The sequence below is a fragment of the Sminthopsis crassicaudata genome, chromosome 1 (genome assembly GCF_048593235.1).
Source record: "Sminthopsis crassicaudata isolate SCR6 chromosome 1, ASM4859323v1, whole genome shotgun sequence".
Lineage (NCBI taxonomy): Eukaryota > Metazoa > Chordata > Mammalia > Dasyuromorphia > Dasyuridae > Sminthopsis > Sminthopsis crassicaudata.
Window position 1 is genome coordinate 142,697,028 of NC_133617.1, and position 20,439 is coordinate 142,717,466.

The 20,439-nt window shown below is 34.9% G+C and overlaps 1 protein-coding gene across 9 annotated transcripts in view; it reads left to right on the forward strand.

Annotated features, from left to right (window-relative positions):
• Positions 1-7,529: 7,529 nt before the first annotated feature.
• The window catches only part of STK3 (serine/threonine kinase 3), a 502,315-nt gene continuing 489,405 nt past the window's right edge, over positions 7,530-20,439 (forward strand). For 5 of the 9 annotated variants that reach the window (XM_074268483.1, XM_074268592.1, XM_074268524.1 and 2 more), the window contains exons 1-2: positions 7,530-8,365; positions 10,245-10,382. The gene's annotated coding sequence lies outside the window, so the exon portion shown is untranslated. The remainder of the gene's footprint in view (positions 8,366-10,244; positions 10,383-20,439) is intronic. The other 4 variants (XM_074268490.1, XM_074268504.1, XM_074268548.1 and 1 more) reach the window with 1 other exon arrangement.

Sequence of the window (20,439 nt, forward strand, 5' to 3'; positions counted from 1 at the left end):
CAAGTCATTTCACCCCAATTGCCTCAACAACAAAGAAAAAGAAAAAAGCAATTTAATTTATGACAGAGAGTAGTTTCTTCCTGCTGCAGATGTCCCACTGGTTTCTCTGTTCACCCAACAGCACCGTCCAGAACACCAGTTTATGGTGTCAATTACCTCTATAGAACTCCTACTTTGGAGTGGGAAAAGTGGTGATTGGGGGAATAAAAATCACTCTTGAGAGGATCACCTAGTAATTTTGGCATCATAATTAACCAGGCAACTTAAGGAAAGACTGAAACAACAAAAAAGTTACAAGTGTTATTTAAAATTGAATGCCATCATTCTATAGCCTCAGGGTAAGGAATAATTTTGTGATGACTTGTGTCTGTCTGAAATGAAATTAGAGGGTATCTCCTATGTAAGGAAATATCATTGTCACAGAAGTCCTGATATCCTGGATTCTTTTCCTTTGATGTTCTTTTTACTTTACTCTGATTCTTGACTCTGTTTTGGAATGACTCTTGACTAGAGAAAATATGGATGTTAGTGAGGGTTTAGTGCATTTGTTTTGCTGGATTGCTGGGGTTATGGCTTGTCTTAAAGAACATAGGGATTTGGGGGATGAGATATCATACTGTAATACAATAAAATGAATATCATTAGGCCTTGAGACTCCCTGTTAAATGGAAGTCATTGATATAATTCACTCATAATGATTATCTGCTTCAGAATCATTTATTTTGATATGAAATCAAAACCATTAGGGACAAACCTCAAGGAAGGGACAAAACATCAAGAAGGAAAAGAGTTTTCAAACTTGTGCAGCTATAGAAATCCTTGAAGGCATCATCAATGTTCCTAAGGCAAGGTGCCCTACCATCAAGAATATATTGCAGTGTGATTTTTTATCCGTATACTTATTTATATTTCAGAGAATACTTGTAGATTTGCTTTCCCATAAATCATGTTTTTCATCTCAGAAATTGCTTATAGATTTGATGGCCCCATTATTTTTTATTATAATTCTTATTGCAGAGATACCAATGGAATAAAGAGCCAGGACTAAGTTTTAGGAAAAGTGTGTCAACTTTACTTAAGAGATCTGGAAAAATCTTTCCCCTGGATAGCTCCCAATCTTGGGTACCAGCTATTCTTGACGCTCATTTCTTGAAAGAAATGGAAACCAAGAAATATTCTGTAATGATTTCTGTATTGTATTCTGTAATATTTACTTCTGTATTGATTATTCTGTAGTGATTAACTTTCAGCAACCAAAAACTCCTTAGATCCTATAAGGTATATTTCCCAGTTTTCTCAGCATAGTCCCAGCATAGAGATTGTTCTTGTAATGGGGATCCTGGGATATTTTGCCATTTATCAGGCAGTCCAATGTGTTGCAGCTGTACAGACTTCAGTTGACATCTTCTTTCCAATGTCCTCTATACACTGTTCAGGGTATCCATAGCTCTACTGGGTGCCCTACAGATATTAGAAATAGAAGCCTAAAATTCTTCTGTCAGATTGGTTGTAGTACTTCTAACAAAAGAGAATCCAGACCAGTGATTTTCTCTTATTGAATCTTATTTCCATTTTTTTTCCCTGGTAGCTTACTGGTCTCTACATATGCAAGAATGATTATCCAGCAGTAGGATCTTTGTAGTAGAGCAGAGCAAAACCTGTGAAGATATAATGCTCTACTTTGCTACTGATAAGAATTATATGCTATTTGGGATATGTGCAGCATCTATGGGCTTACAAATTGAAAGAGGTAAATATTTCTCTTGTTAAGGATATAAGCCATAAACTCACTTTGAACCTGAAGACTTGATAGGATCACAGAGGGATGCTTGGAAATGGAAGGAGGCCAAGTTGTAGGACTATGCGCATTTGGCGGTGTGATTAGGGTGTATGATGTGCCCCTTTAAAAATTAACAAATCTTCATTCTTCCTCCTTCTCTGTCCCTGACCCTGTGGATAGTTTTGAGATCCATTGTCCTCCAGATTATTTTGCCCATAGATGTTTTCATTTTATTTTTGTAGTGTCCATGTAATACAGATTAAAAATAGGGTTAGTTCATATTTAACATGTATTGGTCAACCTGCCATCTGGGGGGGGGGGAAGGAGAGGAAAAATTAGAACAAAAGGTTTGGCAATTGTCAATGTTGTAAAATTACCCATGCATATATCTGGTAAATAAAAACTATTAAAATATATATATTTTTAAAAATAGGGTTACTTACCCCTTGGAATTTAATGCCAACTTCTATGACTATATTAGGGGTATGCACAAAATTCTATTACTTAAAGCAAATGACAGAACATAGCATTACAATTTTACCTCTTTTCCTTAAATGTTAACAAAAGTCTTTTGGAAAAACCCAATTTCTCTCTCTGGTAAGCTAAAGGAAAGAAAGGGACTTTCCACAACTAGGGTAGGAGAATCAAGAAAAATAAGAGTATTCTGGGGGACTTAGCATGTATTGGGGGCATCAATAGAGAAATTCATAAGAGAAATGCCACTCCAGCAGTTTTGGAATGAAAGTCAGGAGTTTAGAATGAAGCCGAGACTAAAAGAAAAGAACTAGGTAGGATTGGATCTGGCTGCTCTCCTTTATGCCTCAGGTTAAATTAACAAGTCTCACCTCATTTTGAATTCCATCTCTAGACCATTTCTCCTTTAAAGTTTATATCTATCTTGCTAGTGTTCAGGGAAGAGACAGATAGAGGTCATGGTTCATGTATGGCATAACTATGCTTTTCTCCAATTTAATTGTGTCCTAAAAAACAGATGTGTCCTTTCCCAAAGGATCACAACTTAGCTCTTCCAGGTTTTTTCCAAATCACCTTTGCTCTATCCTTAGTTCACTTCCATAAAACAATGGGGCTCATTATTCAAATTAAGCATATGCAAAGAGCCACTTGTGAGTTGTTTCTATCAAACTGCAATGTCTTTCCCTTTCAGAGGCATAAACTTCTTTCTATTATTCATCTGTGTAAGTTAATATGTAAAGCCAGGACTTCAAATTCTGGGTGATTAAGTTAAAACATGGGAAAATTAAGCCAAAGAAATGTTTACAGTTGATTAACCTTCATTCTTTTGTTCTAAATAGCGGACACATATGCTCTTTGTAGTCCCCTTAGAATACCATAATTCAATTCAATATAATAAGAAAATAAGTGACTCTCATGTACAGAACAGTATGCCAGGTTCTGAGAGAGCTGAGAGAGCTACTAAATTTATGGAAAGCTTCTTGACCTCAAGGACCTTATAGTTTAGTACAGATATATGCTGCATACATAAATAACCCCAGAAGAATTTAAGTTCTACAATATCTGGAATTATTTTGGCCTTTCCTGGTGTAGCATGATCAAATAAAATGAAATGAGGTGTTAAAAAATAATAATGTGGTTTTTACCAGATCCCATGTAACCTAATCAGAAGGTGTAGGTACCTCAAATTCAATAAGTCAATCAATCAACAGTTTAAAGTAGTTATCAGAAAACAATTAGGTATTGAGAAATTTTCTTATATCCTAACATAAAATGTGAATAAATTCTTAATCCATTAGAGAAGATTATAATAATTGAATTAGCTATGATCATTATTAGATGAAGGTAGATATCCAAGACACAAGAACCATCTTGTGATTGGCTAAAAGAAACCTTTGGGTTTAAATTCTTGAGTGAGCTCAATCTATCAGTGGAAGATTTCAAATTCTGGGATTAGAATTCTCAGCACAAGAATTTGAAGTCCTCCATTTCTAGACTAATTCACCACTTAACAGACTAACTAATGGGCTGACTGCTATTTTTACAGATAGTGTAAAATCAGCACTTTTCTCTGTTTTGAAGTATCATATTCCCTGAAATTTGCCTTCTTCTGGTGACTTGTTTCTTGTCAGTTTGCTTTGTATGTTCTCATTCCCAAAGGAGGAGCTGCCAAAACTGCTCTTACTCTGGTGGTCATTGCTATTACAGTCTTTCAGTTCTTTCTGCCAGTGGAATCTTTGGTTCCCCTGAACTCCCAAGATGGCATGCACATTTCTATCTTGTTTGTCTATAAAGAGAAAAGAACAAATATAAGAAACCAGGGTAGCCACATGCTCCCAGATGCTGCTGAGACTCTTGGGGGGCAGCTCAAAATAGTGCTATTTCCTTCTAACTGAAAAGGAAAGAGAAGGAGTAGGTCACCCTATTTGTTAGTATACTCACAATTCAGGCAAGCAACCCCTGAGTCATCCATCAGTGCTTCTTCCTGTAGTCAGTTCCCCTCCAGGTTTCTACATGTTGGTTAGACTCCATGGACCGAGCTGGAGAATCTCTCTGCTTGCCTTGATCTAGTACTGTGTGCGCTCCAATAGTTTAATCAATCCCTATTACACATAAGTGTATAAGAAAAGCAAACAACATAGGGATATTGTAAATTTGAGGTGCTGCCTTCCAAGGCTTTAATATGTTAACTTTTGTTCATTATTCCTCTTTTAACAGACTACCCTAGTATTTAAATTTTTACTAAATCTTATTTCCTTTTTTGTGATAAATATTATTTCTAATTATTATAGCTTTTAATTTTCAAAATATATGTATAATTTTCAACATTCACCCGAATTTTTCTCTCCCTCGCCCCTATCCCCCTCCCTTAGATGGCAAGTAATCCAATATATGTTAAACATGTACAATTCTTCTTGTATATTTCCACAATTATCTTGCTGCACAAGAAAAGTCAGATCAAAAAGGAAAAAAATGAGAAAGAAAACAAAATGCAAGTAAACAACAAAAAGACTGAAAATACTATATTGTGATCTACACTTAGTTCCCACAGACCTCTCTCTAGATGTAGATGGTTCTTCATCACAAAACCATTGGAACTGGCCTCAATCATCCAATTATTGAAGAGAGCTATGTCCATCATAACCAATCATTAAGATAAGTATTAAAAAGCCAAAACAGCAAAGAAAAATCCTGATGATCCCCACTTCCTCCCTCTGTTTCATCTGATTGGCCCCAGGTTTTCTGATGCAATTTCCAGGATGAGGGACATAAAACAGTCCCAGATGCATTTAGTCAAGACCCTTCAGATTTATTTGGTAGGTGCTTGAGATGATGCAATGATTTACTGATGATTTCTTGACCAGACATCTTTCCAGATGGAAACAAAGAAAACCACATGCAGAGAAGCAAAAGTACCACTGTATCCTTGTATACTTTTGCTGTGTTAGGGCAAAGTAAATCTTCTTGATTAAATAAATGTTCAGTGACTTGTGAGTGCCTGATGTCATCCTAATATTGAACTTGAACTTATAATGGTGCTGGGTGGTGTTAGAACTGGACCTCCAACAGTGAGTGCCATTGCTACCACCCTAATGCAGATCCACATCATATCACAATTGGATTATTATTGAGGGTTGGTTTCCCTGCCATAAGTTTCTCCTCGGTCCAATCCATCCTTTACTTAATTGATAAAGTGATCTTCCTTATGTCCAAGTCTGACCATGTCACTGCCCCTCCTCTCTTACTCTCACCCCTCAATAATCTCCAATGGTTTCCCATTACTTCCAGTATTAAATAAAAAAATCCTTGGTTTTATATTCATATTCTTTCATAAGCTGTCCTGACCCACCTTCCCCATCTTTCCAGTCCTCATGGAAATTCAGTGGCTCCTTGCTGTTTCTCAAACGCACTCTATCTTCAGACTATGGATGTTTTCATTGACTTATTCTCCATGCCTGACGTGTTCTTTCCATCAAATCCATCACTTGGCTTCCTTCAAATCCCACTTTCTACAGGAAGCCTTTTTGGTCCTCAATTCCAGTTTCTTCACTCTGTTGTTTATTTCCAATTTATCCAACATATAGCTTGTTTGTATATAGTTATTTGTAAGTTATATCTCCCATTAGGCTTTTGTATTGTTGGGAGGAAGGGTTGATTTTTGCCTCTCTTTGTATCCTCAATATTGATAGGCACATAGTAGGTGCTTAATAATTGTCTATTGAATTAAATATCACAGTTCTTATTCTACTATACACACATTGTTGTCCCCCTCCTCTCCCAAGAATATAAGAGAATATAAGAATATGAGAGCAGGGACTGTTTCATTTGCCTATTTCTATTTCCAGGAACTGGCACATAAGAAACATTTACTGTTTGTCGAATTGAATAGAATATGCTAACTCCTGGCTTTATGTATTTGATTAGAGGTTCTCTGGTGCCTAGAATGCATCATCATCTTTTTCTTCAAAATACTTTTCTTCCTTCAAAGCTCCATTGACAGCTTCTCCATAAAGTCATCCCTAATTCTCCTAAGTGTGCTCTCTCTCCTATCAAACTTGCCTAGAGTACACTTGGATTATGGTAGCTGTGTTATAATACAATTATACCATCCAGAATACACTAAGGTCTTTGGTACCAGGACCACTTACTTGTTTTTTGTAATCTTGGAAATTAGCATTGCTGTTATTGAATTGTTTCAGTCATGTCCAACTCTTCATGATCTCATTTGGGGTTTTCTTGGCAAAGATATTGGAGTTTATCATTTTCTTTTCCAGCTCTTTTTACAGATAATGAAATTGAAACAAATTGATTTAAGTAACTTATCCAGGGTTAAATTTGAACACAGGAAAATGTGTCTTCCAGATTCCAGGCTAGGAACTCTATCCACTACACCATCTAGCTTTTCAATATTTCAATAGGTGATCAAGAATGTCACAATAAAATTATACCTATCTTCCAGTAGGAGCTACATGTGAATTATTTTTAAAGAGGTGAAAAATTATTCAATCAACTATTATACATTTTTCATCGCCTATGTAAATATTTTCCATATTCTTGTTTCCATTTATCCCTCTTCAATTTGGTCTTTTAATTAATCCTTGCTCTTCCTTAGTTTTTATAGTGTTTTTTTTTTTTTCATTTCCCCCCATTTAATTACATTCAATTCTGTTTTTATTAAAGTTTAACTCCTGATTCCCTTAGCAATTCATTTTAAACTTTTAAAACTTTATTTAGTCTCTATTTCAAGTATAGCTGTTATAATGTCATTCCTATATAATATAACTGGGATTAAAACACTCATGATTCCTTTTCTAAAGAACTTCAAATATTAATAATCTTCCAAGAAGGTTGAGTTCATTCTATTATCCATTAGTATGCTTAAGCAAACAGTCTGATTAAATAAAGTTTTAGAAACTCAGCCCTCTTGATTTGCTAATAGTGTAAATCAATCCTACCTTAAAAGAAGGGGTGGAAGCTTTATTTTGTTCCCAGAGGCATAGTTAGAAATTCTGGGCCAAAACTTCAGAAAGTGTTTCTTTATTCTTTGTTAATTACAAAATAAACATATCCTTAGCCCCTTTCAATAAAGGATTTTTTTTTGGGGGGGGGGAGTAATTTACAGCTGAGAGAGAAAAGGGAAGCAATTAGTTGGGGCTGGCATCCTTGCTTGCCTCTAGTATATTGTCTGTCCAATAATGGCCTTTTGCCCATTCCTCATGCAGATGGGAGGGGGAATAATGGGAGATGAAAAGAGGGAGAAGGAAATAGAGAGACAGAGACAGAGAAACAGAGAGACACAGAGAGACAAACACACACATATAGAGATTTAATCCTCAATAATTTGAAACATTGATCTTCAGTTAGAGGATGCCCAAAGGATTTAGCTATAATAACTATTCTTTGTAAATATGTCATAGAAATAGTTGTCTTAGAGAAAACATGCCGTTTTGATTGAATGGGCATAAGCTTAAAATAGGTAGAAGAATACTGATAATCCCTCAGACCTTGTAAGGGATTTTTATCTGGCAGTTTTACCTAAATTTAACCTCCTTTTTTTCTTAAAAGTACTGTGATGAACACAATTTGGCATTGTTGGTGACTCGATTTGGGGTTTTCTTGGCAAAGATACTGGAATGCTTTGCTATTTCCTCCACCAGCTCGTTTTATGGAAGAGGAAACGGAAACAAACAGGATTAAGTGATTTGCTCAAGGTCACACAGCTAGTGAGTATCTGAGGCCAGATTTGAACTCAAGGGGAGGTGACTCTTCCTTACTCCAGGCCCAGCACCCACCTAGCTGCCTGGAGTTCCTTAGAGGATAACAAATACCTGTACAGGATCAAGTGGATTTTCCTATCACTCTTCCCTCAATTCTAAAGATTTGTTCTCCCCTCACTTCTACAATTCCTTTTGCTAACATAGCACACAGACTTAAATTTTCCTTTCTGCCACGCTAACAATACTGTTACATTCTGACTTGAATTGTACTTGATTGTGAACCAATAGAAATGCGTTGCTAAGGGTGACTATAGAGCTTCCCTCCCCGGAGTTCTTTAAAGCTAAAAGAAACATCTGTCTGAATGGAACAACTTAAGTTGTCACCTGCTCTAAGGTAGGAAAGAATTAATTATTTCAAAAGGGCCTGTAAATCTCATGGATTCTAGATTTTTTATATCATATGTTCCTTCTAATCATTGTGGGGGCCCATACTTAAAACATTTCTAGCTTTGGGATAGCTGTTTGGTAGAAAGTGGGCATAGATCAATACTCACACCTTATAAGGCCAAAATGGGTACATAATTTAGACATAAGTGGTAATATCATAAACAAATTAGGGGAGCATGGGAAAATACACCTGTCAGATCTATGGATAAGGAAAGAATTTATGACCCGACAAGAGATATTATGGAAAATAAAATGGATAATTTTAATTACGTGAAATTAAAATCTTTTGTACAAACAAAATCAATGTAGCCTAAATTAGAAGAAAAGCAGGGCGAGGAGGAAATACAGCAAGTTTCTCTGATAAGGTCTCATTTCTCCAACAAAAAGGGAACAGAGCCAAATTTACAAAAAATTAAAAAAAAAAAAAAAGATAAGCCATTTCCCAATCAATAAATAGCCAGAGGATATGTACAGGCAGTTTTCAGAAAAAAGAAATCATTGCTATTGATAATTATATAAAAATGTTTAAATCACTATTGGTTAAAGAAATGCTGAAGTACTCTGAGGTACTACCTTACACCTATTACTTTGGCTGATATAATAGAAAAGGAAAATAACAAATGCTGGAGTAGATGTGGAAATATAAGTATACTAATGAACTGATCCGACCATTTTAGAAATCAATTCGAAATTATGCGCAAAGGACTATAAGACTATGCATATCCTTTGACCCAACAATACTACTACTACTAAATTTGTATCCCAAAGTGATTAAAGAAAAAGGGAAAGACCTATCTGCAAAAATAAATAAATAAATAAAATAAGCAGCTCTTCTTTGTGAGAGTGTGTGTGTGTGGTGGCAAAGAATTAAAAACTGAATATCCAGCACTTGGGGAATAATTGAACAAGTTGTGATATATAATTGTGATGAAACACTATTATAAAGGAAACAGTTTTAGAAAAACTTGAAAAGATTTATTTGAATTGATGCAAAGTAAAGTAAGCAGAACTAAGAGAACACTGTACACAGTAAAAGCAATATTGTAATGATGATAATTTGTGAAAAACAGTTACTTCATTTAATACAGTGATCCAAAATAATTCTAAAGAGCTCATGAAGAAAAAATACTATTTACATCCCCATAGAGAGCTGAGTACAGATTGAAATATACTTTTTTATTTACTTTATTTTTCTTATTTTCTTTTCTTTCTTTTTGCAGCATGACTACTGCAGAAATTGGTTTTGCTTGTCTTTTCAGTGGGTGGGGGAGGAGCTGGAAGGAGGGAGAGAATTGAGAACTAAAAATTTAAATAATGTTTAAAATATACTTATTTAAAAAAGAAATCATATTAAAAGCCTATTAGCAAAAATTATTTCCTGACTTAAAAAACAAAACAAAACAAAACAAACCCATTAATGTTTGAAGGATTTGCCAGAGCTGAAATGTGTCAGGAAAGCCTTCAAGAATCCAGGCTACCTCCACATTATTGTAAATATTAAAATAGGACTTTATAAATAATGGCCCAATACATCTGTTGTTCAAGAAATAGTATAATTAAATTCTTATGGACTTGTTAGCAGTTTGACTGTAAATTATGGAGGGCTTTTTTTTTCTCCACAATAATATTCAAAGACTAGTAAATTGTATAGAGCTATAATGAGTCAGTGAAGAGAATAATTTCATCAACACAATAATAGATCCTTGAAGTATCAAACCAAATAAATATTCCTAATGTAAGAAAACAGCAAGATTTTTCCCTGGCCAAAATACAGCACCAAGACCAGAATTTGTCATGGAATTATTAATTCATTCAATCTATCACAGAATCTGACAGTTGCAAAAAACCTCAATGGCCACCTAATCCAATCCACACAGAAAAGGAATCCTCATTATAACATCCCTTACGATGGGTCATCTTGATTCTACTCGAACACCTCCAAGGATGGGGAATCCCGCCTCAAGGTAGGGCATTCCACTTTTGGACCCTTCTAAATATTAGGATGTTTATCTTGACTTCTAGCCTAACTTTACTTCTTCGAAACTCCCACCCCTTGCTCCTGCTTCTTTCTCTTTCAAATACCATAAGACAACTATTATGTCCCTAAGGTAAACATTCCAAGTAATTTAAACCAATTTTTGTAGACATTAATCTGGTTGTCCTCTGGATTCTCTCCCACTTATTAATGCCCTTCTTAAACTTTTGTGCCTAGAATTTAATTCAATATTCTGGATGAGGTCTGACCAGGGAATAGTACAGTGGGACTATCACCTCCCTATTCCTGGAAGTTATGCTCCTAAGATTGCATAAGTTTTTTTGGCTTCTGTATCATATTACTAATTCATTTTTAGCTTTCAGCCCACTAAAATGCCCAGATCTTTTTCAGAACAACTTGTGTCTATTCATGACTCCCTCATTTTTTCTTTAAATATTTTATTTTTCTAATTATATGTAAAGATAGTTTTCAACTTTCCTTTTTGTAAGATTTTGAGTTCTGAATTTTTTTCTCTATCTCCTTTCTCTTTCCCCTTCCCAAGACAGCAAGGAATATGATATAGGTTATACATGTACAATCATTTTAAACATATTTCCATATTAATCATGTTGTGAAAGAAAAACCAGACAGAACAGAAGGAAAAAATAATGAGAAAGAAAAAGCAAACAAACAAAAAACAAAACAAATCCCCCCCGCCAAAAAAAAAAGCCCAAGTGAAAAATGGTATACTTCAATTCATATTCAGTCTCCATATTTCTTTCTCTGGATGTGGATGACATTTTCCATCCCAAGTGTGGTTCCCTCATTTTATACAATGTTCTTATTTTTGTTACTAACAGACATTTATAATGAGGTTTAGAATGAAGGCCATGAGATTGGAGGAGAATGAACTAACCTCTTTTTTTTTAGTTTTTGTCCTGGTTCAAATTAAGTTTCTTAGAAGACCCAGAGGATTTGAGGGCTAAGGAAAACCAAGGTACTTTACATCCTTATAATTTCAATTGGGATTTCTTTGTCTGAGCCTTCTTGGGAAGTGAATCTTATAAATTAAGTGAGAGTTGTAAGGAATTTCTAATCTTGAATCTGGGACAAAAGACAACAATTCAAAACCACAAATAGATAGTTCAAAGCAAGGATTTTAATCTTAGCCTGAGGATCAAATTAAGAAACTTTTATTTTGTTCCCTTTATTATTATTAAGAGAGCAAAAAAACCCAAACAAACAAACAAACAAAAAACCACCCAGTTCTCCAGAAGCTCACAACCTAATCCGGGAGATAAAAGGAAAAGTGTCATAATGCCCAGCTTCTTAAATTTCATTTGGTATCTCAAGACTGAAGGTAAGGGTCATGAAATTATGATTTATTATTAGTAAATATTTTATTTGAAAGCCTATTTCATGTAGCTACATACTTGGGGTCGTGTAAAAATTTCTCAGATGAAAAGGGACAAGTGGAAAAAGTTTAAGAAGCCCTTCCATGATGGAAGGGAACCAAGATGCTCACAAACCCTGAAGAGATAAAGCCCTCGAAATTGGCCGCCGAGATGTTTGGGAACAATACACCCAGGGAAAGTACACACCATAGAGCAATACGAAATAGAACACAACTTGATGGCACATAGTTCAAATCCAGGCTCATTTACCAGCTATGTGACCTTATACTCCAACCATAAAATGGCAATAATAATAATACCTCCTTCCAAAGATTGTTGTGAGGATACAAAGAGAAAATATTTGTAAAGTACTTTCCACAGTGCCTGGCACATAATAGGTACAATATAAATGTTATTGTTATTATTATTAATGATATTACCAAAGGATATCAATAGCCCTGTGATGTGGGAAGTCTGAGGAGGCTTAGCCATATGTGTTCCCTGTCTATGTGTCTCTTTGTGTCCTGATCATGTGGATTCCTGGCATTCATTTCTCCATTCATATTCCTTATTCACAAGTATTCTCTATTCTATTCCATTATCACACATAATCTCAGTGTAGGTGTCTTCTCTCACTAGTGAGAGTGGTATAGTGTCTGTATCCCTTGTATACATGTGGGGAATCTTCTATTGTCACTTTATTTGCTGTTTGAATAAACATCTTTTGTTTGAACTAATGTGTTTGCTGGCTGGCTGATGAAAGAAACTACTACTGAGGGCCTGTGAATTATGGATTTGAATGGGTTCTGATGCACAGAGTGCCTTGAATTTGGGGTAGCTTTTTTAGGAAGACATGAGAGAGATTACTTTGGAGGCTATATTTCTTGTAAGTCCATCCTCATTTCTTATTATTCATTGACAGAGATGTACTTTTCTATTCTCAAATCCCAGTGATGAGCACAGTTTCAATTAAGCATGTTGAAATAATAACAATTAGGGGAAAAAAGGAAACATGTTTTCAGCTCAAAGGAGACTCTGATCAATCTAAACCTGAAGGAGAATGCCTCTCTTAATGAGTGTGTTCTGATGAAAAGCAGAAGAGACCACAGTAAAGAGTCATCAATTCCATTCTACATTTTTTACAATGGATGATGGGACTCGTGGTTACTTTTATGCCAAAATCAATTTCTCCCCCAATAATAGTGGGAGGAGATCCTTTATCTCTTAGTCTATCCAAACAATAAAGATGTAAATCTAGGGAGAGCAATTAAAGCAGAGACTGGCTGAAAGATTTTGGCTTTGTAACAATGCCTAAAGCTAGATGAACTGACTGTCTTATCCTTAAGAGCAGGCTGTGAATGGATGCCCATTGTCCAGAGTTAGCAAGAGGAGACTTCTGAGACTTACTACTAGTTGTGTAACTTTGGGCAATTCACTCTCTGAACTTTAGTTTTGTTATCTGTAAAAGGAGGTTGTGAGAGATGAGATCTCTAAGAATTATTTCTGCTTTCCTATGTGGTCTTTTTTTCATAGGTACTAGTAGTCTTTTAAATTTTTCCTAATTTTTTTTCAAGTAATCAGGAACAAGTAACTTTTGTAGAAGAAATTGGGAAGGACTGTCTTGGGAAGGAAGAGAATCTACTGCAAAGGGGATGTCAACATTTTGTAGTAGAAATGTGGATTATGATGAGGTATCTGCATAGGACATAGGATATTTGTTTCCTTGTGAGTTTGTTATGGGCTGAACTATCTCTTGAATACATTTATAAATTCTATAGGTTAAGATCCATTTTGAGAAGGAGATGGATAGCCTGGTGAGGTATGTAAAATAGAACTTAAGATAATTTTAGCAGGGCACCTTGTGCCAGTAGAGATGGACTTGTGCTCTGGCCCTTTGCAAAAGGATATGTTCAATACCATCTGATCTATCCTTCTGTTTAAGGCTATATTAAAGGTGATAGGTGACAGGTGGGCAAGTAATGAAAAAGCTCTTGCTTTAAACAGAATGATATGGGGATTCATAGTTTTATATATAATCCTCACTAATTTTAATTTTTGTTATTTTGCTCTTCTGCCGAAATGTTTTTTTTTTATTTTTTTTTATTGACAAACAAAATTATTTTTAAAAAGAAAAAGCAAAACTCTTCCCCTTCTTTTTGGGGGGAGAACACATCTAGGCTAACTTTATTCTATACTTCCAGGAAGGGAGCAAGGGAAGAAATAACAGCAATGGTTATCAACATGTACTGACAGACTGGCAACAAAGTCTGGTAACTAAGAACTGGGAGCCAACTGGAAATAGCAAGATTCTTAGGGAGATGAAAATATAGTACATGCCATTGGTGCAGCTTCTAATCTACTCAACTGAACTATTGCCTAGTCCACATTTCCCCATCTTCTGTAGTTGAAATAGTTCATTAAATACTAAAATCTAGATAAATTATATCTATAGTATTCCTTTCTTCTACCAGTTTAGTAATCCTGTCAAAAAAAGGAAGTTATTTTTGCCTGGCACAACATGTTCTAGATGAAACCATCCTGGATATTTGTGATCTATGCCTCTTATTCTAGATGTAAACTAATCATTCCTTTAATAATACATTTTAGAGTTTTTTCTAAGAATTGAAGTTAAACTCATGGCACTGCAAATGTCCTCCCCAATCCCCCCTTCCCCTTTAAAAAAAAAAATCTAGACAATGGCCTTCTCTAGGACTTTTCTGATTTTCCAACATCTTTCTAAGATCTTTGACACTGACTTGGAAACAATAACTGCCAGTTCCTTTAGTACTCTCTGTTCATCTGGGCTTGGGCCATGAATTCATTCAGGCAGCTAAGTGCTGTCTTCCTAATACATTACTTGGTAATATTATCAAATCCATGTTAGCCATTTTTGTTTTGTCCTTCCCAGGACAAAGATAATTTTCTTTGATAGAGAAAATAGCTGGAAAAGAATAGTTGAACAGTTCTGCCTTCTCTTTAGTAAATACTATCTGTTAATTGTTCTTCAGCTTGTCTAGACACTCTGGTGATTGAAATTCACCATGTGAAAGACATTCTATAGTCCAAGCTAGGCCTTTTCATCAGAATTAGGGACTGGGGAGAGAAGTGTCTCCTCAAGAGGCATTTCCAGTTTGTACTTGAAATCAATTATCCTGATTGATTTCAATCATCCTGATCATCAAATATATCTCCCCTTTCTTTGATCCTTTAGGCTGGTGAAGATTGAAATATATATGTGTATGGATATATGTATGCACACATACACATGTGTATATATACATATATAAAATTAAAGTTGAGATAATATATTACAATATCATCACATAACTACGTCTTCAATATTTCAAGGAGTTTATTAATTAATTAATTAACTCTATTAGAGAGATGAGTTGTTCTTCATTTATTTTTCAGACATGTCTGACTCCTTAGGACCCTTACAAACTATGGGGTTTTCTTGGCATAGATACTAGAGTGGCTTGCCATTTCCTTTTACAGCTCATTTTACAAATGAGGAACTGAGGCAAGTATAGTTAGGTGATTTGCCTGGGGTCACTCAGCTAGTAAGTATCTGAGGCCAGATTTGAACTCATGAAAAGTTTTCCAGGTCCAGCACTCTATCCACTAGGCCACTTAGCTTCCAAGGAGATGCAACTATATATCCATCCATCCATCTATACATACATACATATATATATATTTTGGCTGAGACAGTTTGGGTTAAATAAAACCCAAGGTCACACAGCTAGGAAGTGTCTGAAGCCAGATTTGAACTCTGGTCTTCCTGACTTCAGGGTTGGTACTTTATCCACTGCACCGTCTAGCTGCTCCTATATATTATTGATTACATATATATATGTAATTATAATATAAATAATATGCCTTATAGTAACATACATTATTACACATAAGAACATAACTATATGTAATAATATCAGAATCTTATTATAATGCCTAACATAAAATTATATATTGTTAATAATAATATATAATATAAACAAAAAGGAAGAAGAAAGTATGGAAATAAATAATAGAGATATAAAGAATGAGCCATGAGAACTTAAAAGGGGAGAAAGAAAGCTTCAAAGAAAACTGACACACTTTTGTGTGTCATTGCCATATCCTCAATGAAGTTACAAAGATATTAAATAGGAATTAGGCTTGCAGTTACTATACTGAGGGAAAACGATGTAAGGCCGCTAGTGGAAGCAGCTGTCAAATCAAGATCACAGCCTTCTTAGAATGTCCTTGTACTCATGCAGAATTCACAGTATAATCAACCAGTGGCTAAAATAATGAGGATGGAGAATAAATGTGCTAGTGTCACCAGGAAAGAGGAAGACTATGAAATTGGTGATTTATCTGATGAGTAGTAAAATCTAGAAGATAGGGTAAGAAGGAACAGATAAGAAGAAAGATTGATCCACTGTGGGCCCAGGGCTCAAGGCAAAAATACCAGGCAAGAAAAGGTCTAGGATTTGGGTGGAATTTGAATAACTGAGTTAGCAGCCATTCAAAGAATTTGAATAACAGGTATGGAAGCACTTATTCTAGGAAAGGAGCTTGACGTTGGGTGTATGGTGGAATAGTTTCTTAATTATTGATACTAGGAGAGGCTAAACCTGAGGGATTGCCTGAGCTTGGGAGTTTCGAGCTACGGGGGATGGGATGGCGGGGTGGGGGTAGGTGTTAAAGCCAACTGGGTGTTCATACTAATTCTGATAATATATGTTAAGATTTTGTGATTAGAGAGATAACAGGCTGCCTAAGGATTAATTAAGGACTAACTTAGATTGGTAATGGAACATGTTAAAGATTTTATGTGGATCAACAGCAGGATTGGGCTTATGAGTGACTGTTGGTAGCACTTCCAATCTGAGAAAGGATAGACACTGAAGAAAGGGAGAAAAATAAGAAAGGAAAGAAAATTAGAAGAAAAGAAAGAGAAGAAAGAAAGGAAAGAAAAGGGAAAAAAAAGAAAAGAAGAGCTTGACACGAGGGAATCTCAGCCCATCAGTTTTTAGATGCCCATTGTAAAGGCAGGAGCCATTCCCTAAATGTTACCTGACTTGGGCTTGCACACGAAGTCAGAACACCTAGCTTAAGAAGGGAAGGGAAAAAAAAGATAAGACTGGTAATTTGTGGTCAATGGAAACAACAGTGCCTTTGGGGTCAAAGGACTTAGATTCATATTCCATCGCTGAAACTTATTTCCTGTGTGACTGTGAGCAAGATGTTTAACCTTTCTGTGTCTCCATTTCCTCTTCTGGAAAATGAAAGGCTAGATTAGAAGGACTCTGTAAAGTCTTTCAGCCTTTCCTATGATCCCATTAGAAACTAAACAACTTCTTCAGGATATGATGAAAAACCTTAACCTCTTGGGAAACAAAGGCACAAAGAGGAGAGTTCACTTCAAGTGTACTTTTAAAATGATCACATACTATTAAAAATTAGTTTTTAAGCTATAACTGTGCAATACTCTGTATAAATAGATTAAAATTTCATAAGCTTATTTCATAAGCCAGAAGACCAAGAAATTATTCTCATTTTTCACTGTCTTTATTTCAAATTTGTCTCCTTCCAAAAAAGACTGTGTAAAATGAATCCATTAAATAAATAAAAGAACTGAAATGGAAAATATTTTTGATCACATATTTGATTAAAATATTTATTATGCAAAATACCATTATGTGTATATGGAAAAAGATTTCCTTGAGGAAATATAAATTCCAAGTAAAATGGGATTTATTTTAAAGAGAGAAAGCCACAACTATGTTAATAATTCCTTTTAAGATTCTGAGGATAACAAGCAATCCACAGTAATATCTAGCATAAAAACATAAGGAAACTTAAGCACAATAACAAAAATAAACTCTCATTAAAAAGCACTACTAATAATGGTTTTTTAAAAAATTGTTTTTTTGAATCTTTAAACATCCAAGAGAAAAAGAAAAAAAAGCCAAAGGAAATAGGAAAAAAATAAGTTAGACAAGTGAAATCATTTTTTGAAGATTATAATAGCTTTTTATTTTCAAAACACGTGCAAAGATAGTTTTCAACATTCACCCTTGCAAAACCTTGCGTTCCAAATTTTTCTCCTTCCTTCTTCCCTCCTTTCTTCCCTAGACAGCAAGTAATCCAATATAATTTAAATATGTGCAATCTTTCCAAACATTTATCCATTTATCATGCTACATAAGAAAAATCAGATCAAAAAGGAAGAAAAATTAGAAAAAAAAAAAGCAAGCAAACAACATAAACAACAAAAAAGGTGAAATTACTATGTTGTGATCCACATTGAGTCCCTATAGTCCTCTCTCTGGATTCAAAAGGCTTTCTCCATCACAAATCTATTGGAATTGGCTTTAATCACCTTATTGTTGAAAAGAGCCACATCCATCAGATGTGGCTGATCATCACATAATCTTCTTGTATACAATGTTCTCTTGGTTCTACTCACTTCATTTAGCATCAGTTCATGTAAGTCTCTCCAGGGCTTTCTGAAATCATCCTGCTGATCTTTTCTTATGAAACAATAATATTCGATAACATACTTATTTAGCCATTTCCCAACTGATGGGCATCCACCCAATTTCCAGTTCCTTGCCACTACAAAAAAGTCTGCTAAAAACTTTTTGCACATGTGGGTCCTTTTCCTTTTTAAATAATATCTTAGGATACAGACCCCGTAGTGAGAATGTTGGATCAAAGGGTATGCACTGTTTTATAATCCTTTGGATCTAGTTCCAAATTGTTCTCCAAAATGGTTGGATTAGTTCACGAGTCCATCAGCAATGTATTAGTGTCCTAGTTTTCTACTCCAATATTTATTATTATCTTTTCCTATCATCTTAGCCAATATGAAAGTTATATAGTGTTGTCACTATAAGTCAGAGTTGTCTTAATTTGCATTTCTCTAATCAATAGTGATTTGGAGCAGTTTTTCATGGCTTTTATTTGTCTGAAAATTATTCATATTCTTCGACCATTTATCAATTGGAGAAAGGCTTGTATTCTTATAAATGTTTTAGAAATGAGGCCTTTATCAGAGCCTTTGGATATAAAATTTTCCCCCAGTTTTCTGTTTTCCTTCTAATCTCGGCTGTACTGATTTTGTTTATACAAAACCTTTTTAACTTGATATAATAAAAATCATCCATTTCATGGTTCATAATGTTCTCTAGTTCTTTTTTGGCTATAACTCCTTGTCTCCCCAGATCCAAAAGGTACACTACCTTGTTCTCCTAATTTGCTTATACTATCACCCTTTATGTCTCATTCATGAACCCATTTTGACCTTATCTTGGTGTAGGATATTAGGTATTGGTCAATGCCTAGTTTTTGCCCTATTATTTCCCAATTTTCCCAGCAATTTTTGTCAAATAGTGAATTCTTATTCTAGAAGCTAGAGTCTTTGGGTTTATCAAACACTAGATTACTATAGTGTTTGACTATTGTGTCTTGTGAACCTAATCTATTCCATTGATCTCCTACACTATTTGTTAACCAGTACCAAATGGTTTTGGTACTTGCTGCTTTATAATATAACATAATTAGGTCTCATATAGCTAGACTACCTTTTTTTGCATTTTTTTTTCATTAATTCCCTCTAAATTCTTGCTCTTTAGTTCTTCCATATGAATTTTGTCATTTTTTTCTCTATGTATAAAGTAATTTCTTAGAAGTTTGATTGGTGTGACACTGAATAAATGAATTCATTTTATAAACTATTTTCCTTTAAGAAAGAAATATTAGCAGGAGTACTGGGAAGTAACTAGGTAGGAAGTAACTCATTTGTTATTTACTGGGCAACAGAAATAGCCCTCATAATTTTCACTGACTTTATCCAATAAATTAGTTTCTATAGTCACCCTTCCTTCCCCAGCCTATGCTCTGAGCACACTCAGGATGACATTTTTGGGACATTTGAAGAACAATATTTTGCTATCTTCTGTCATTCTGAAAGTAACTAGAATCTCTGGTGAAAGGTCTTTATTAGTTGGTTCTTGTTTTTTTTATTTTTAAAATTTTAAAAAATTGACTCAATTCCCTTTTTGTTTAAGAAATGAGGGCTTCATAGAGAAACTTGTTTCACAATTCTCTTTACAATTATTTTTGCTAACTGTATTTTCCCCCATTTAGTCAATTCTCTCTCTCCTTTCACTCTGTCCCTCCTCAAAAGTGTTTTGCCATTGACCACTCCTTTCCCCAATATGCCCTCTCTTCCATTATCCTCCCCACTTACCATATTCCATTTCCTCCTGCTTTCCTGCAGGGTAAGATAGATTTCTTTACCTAGTGTGTATGTTATTTCCTCTTTGAGGAAATCTCTTCCTCCTCTTCCCCTCCACTTAAGACTTTTTTCTTGCCTCTTTTTATAGCAGATAATTTATACCATTCCATTTCTCCCTTTCCCTTTCTCCCGATATATTCCTCTAATCCTTTTTTTTCCTCTTGGTTATTATCTCTTCACATTCAATTTACACCTGTGTCCACTGTCTATAATACTTCTAACTGCCACAATAATGAGAAAGTGCTCATGAGTTACAAATATCATCCTCTTATGTAGGAATGTAAACAAGTAAACTTATTAACTCCTTTATGATATCACTTTCCTGATTACCTGCTTATGCTTCATTTGAGACCTGTATTTGA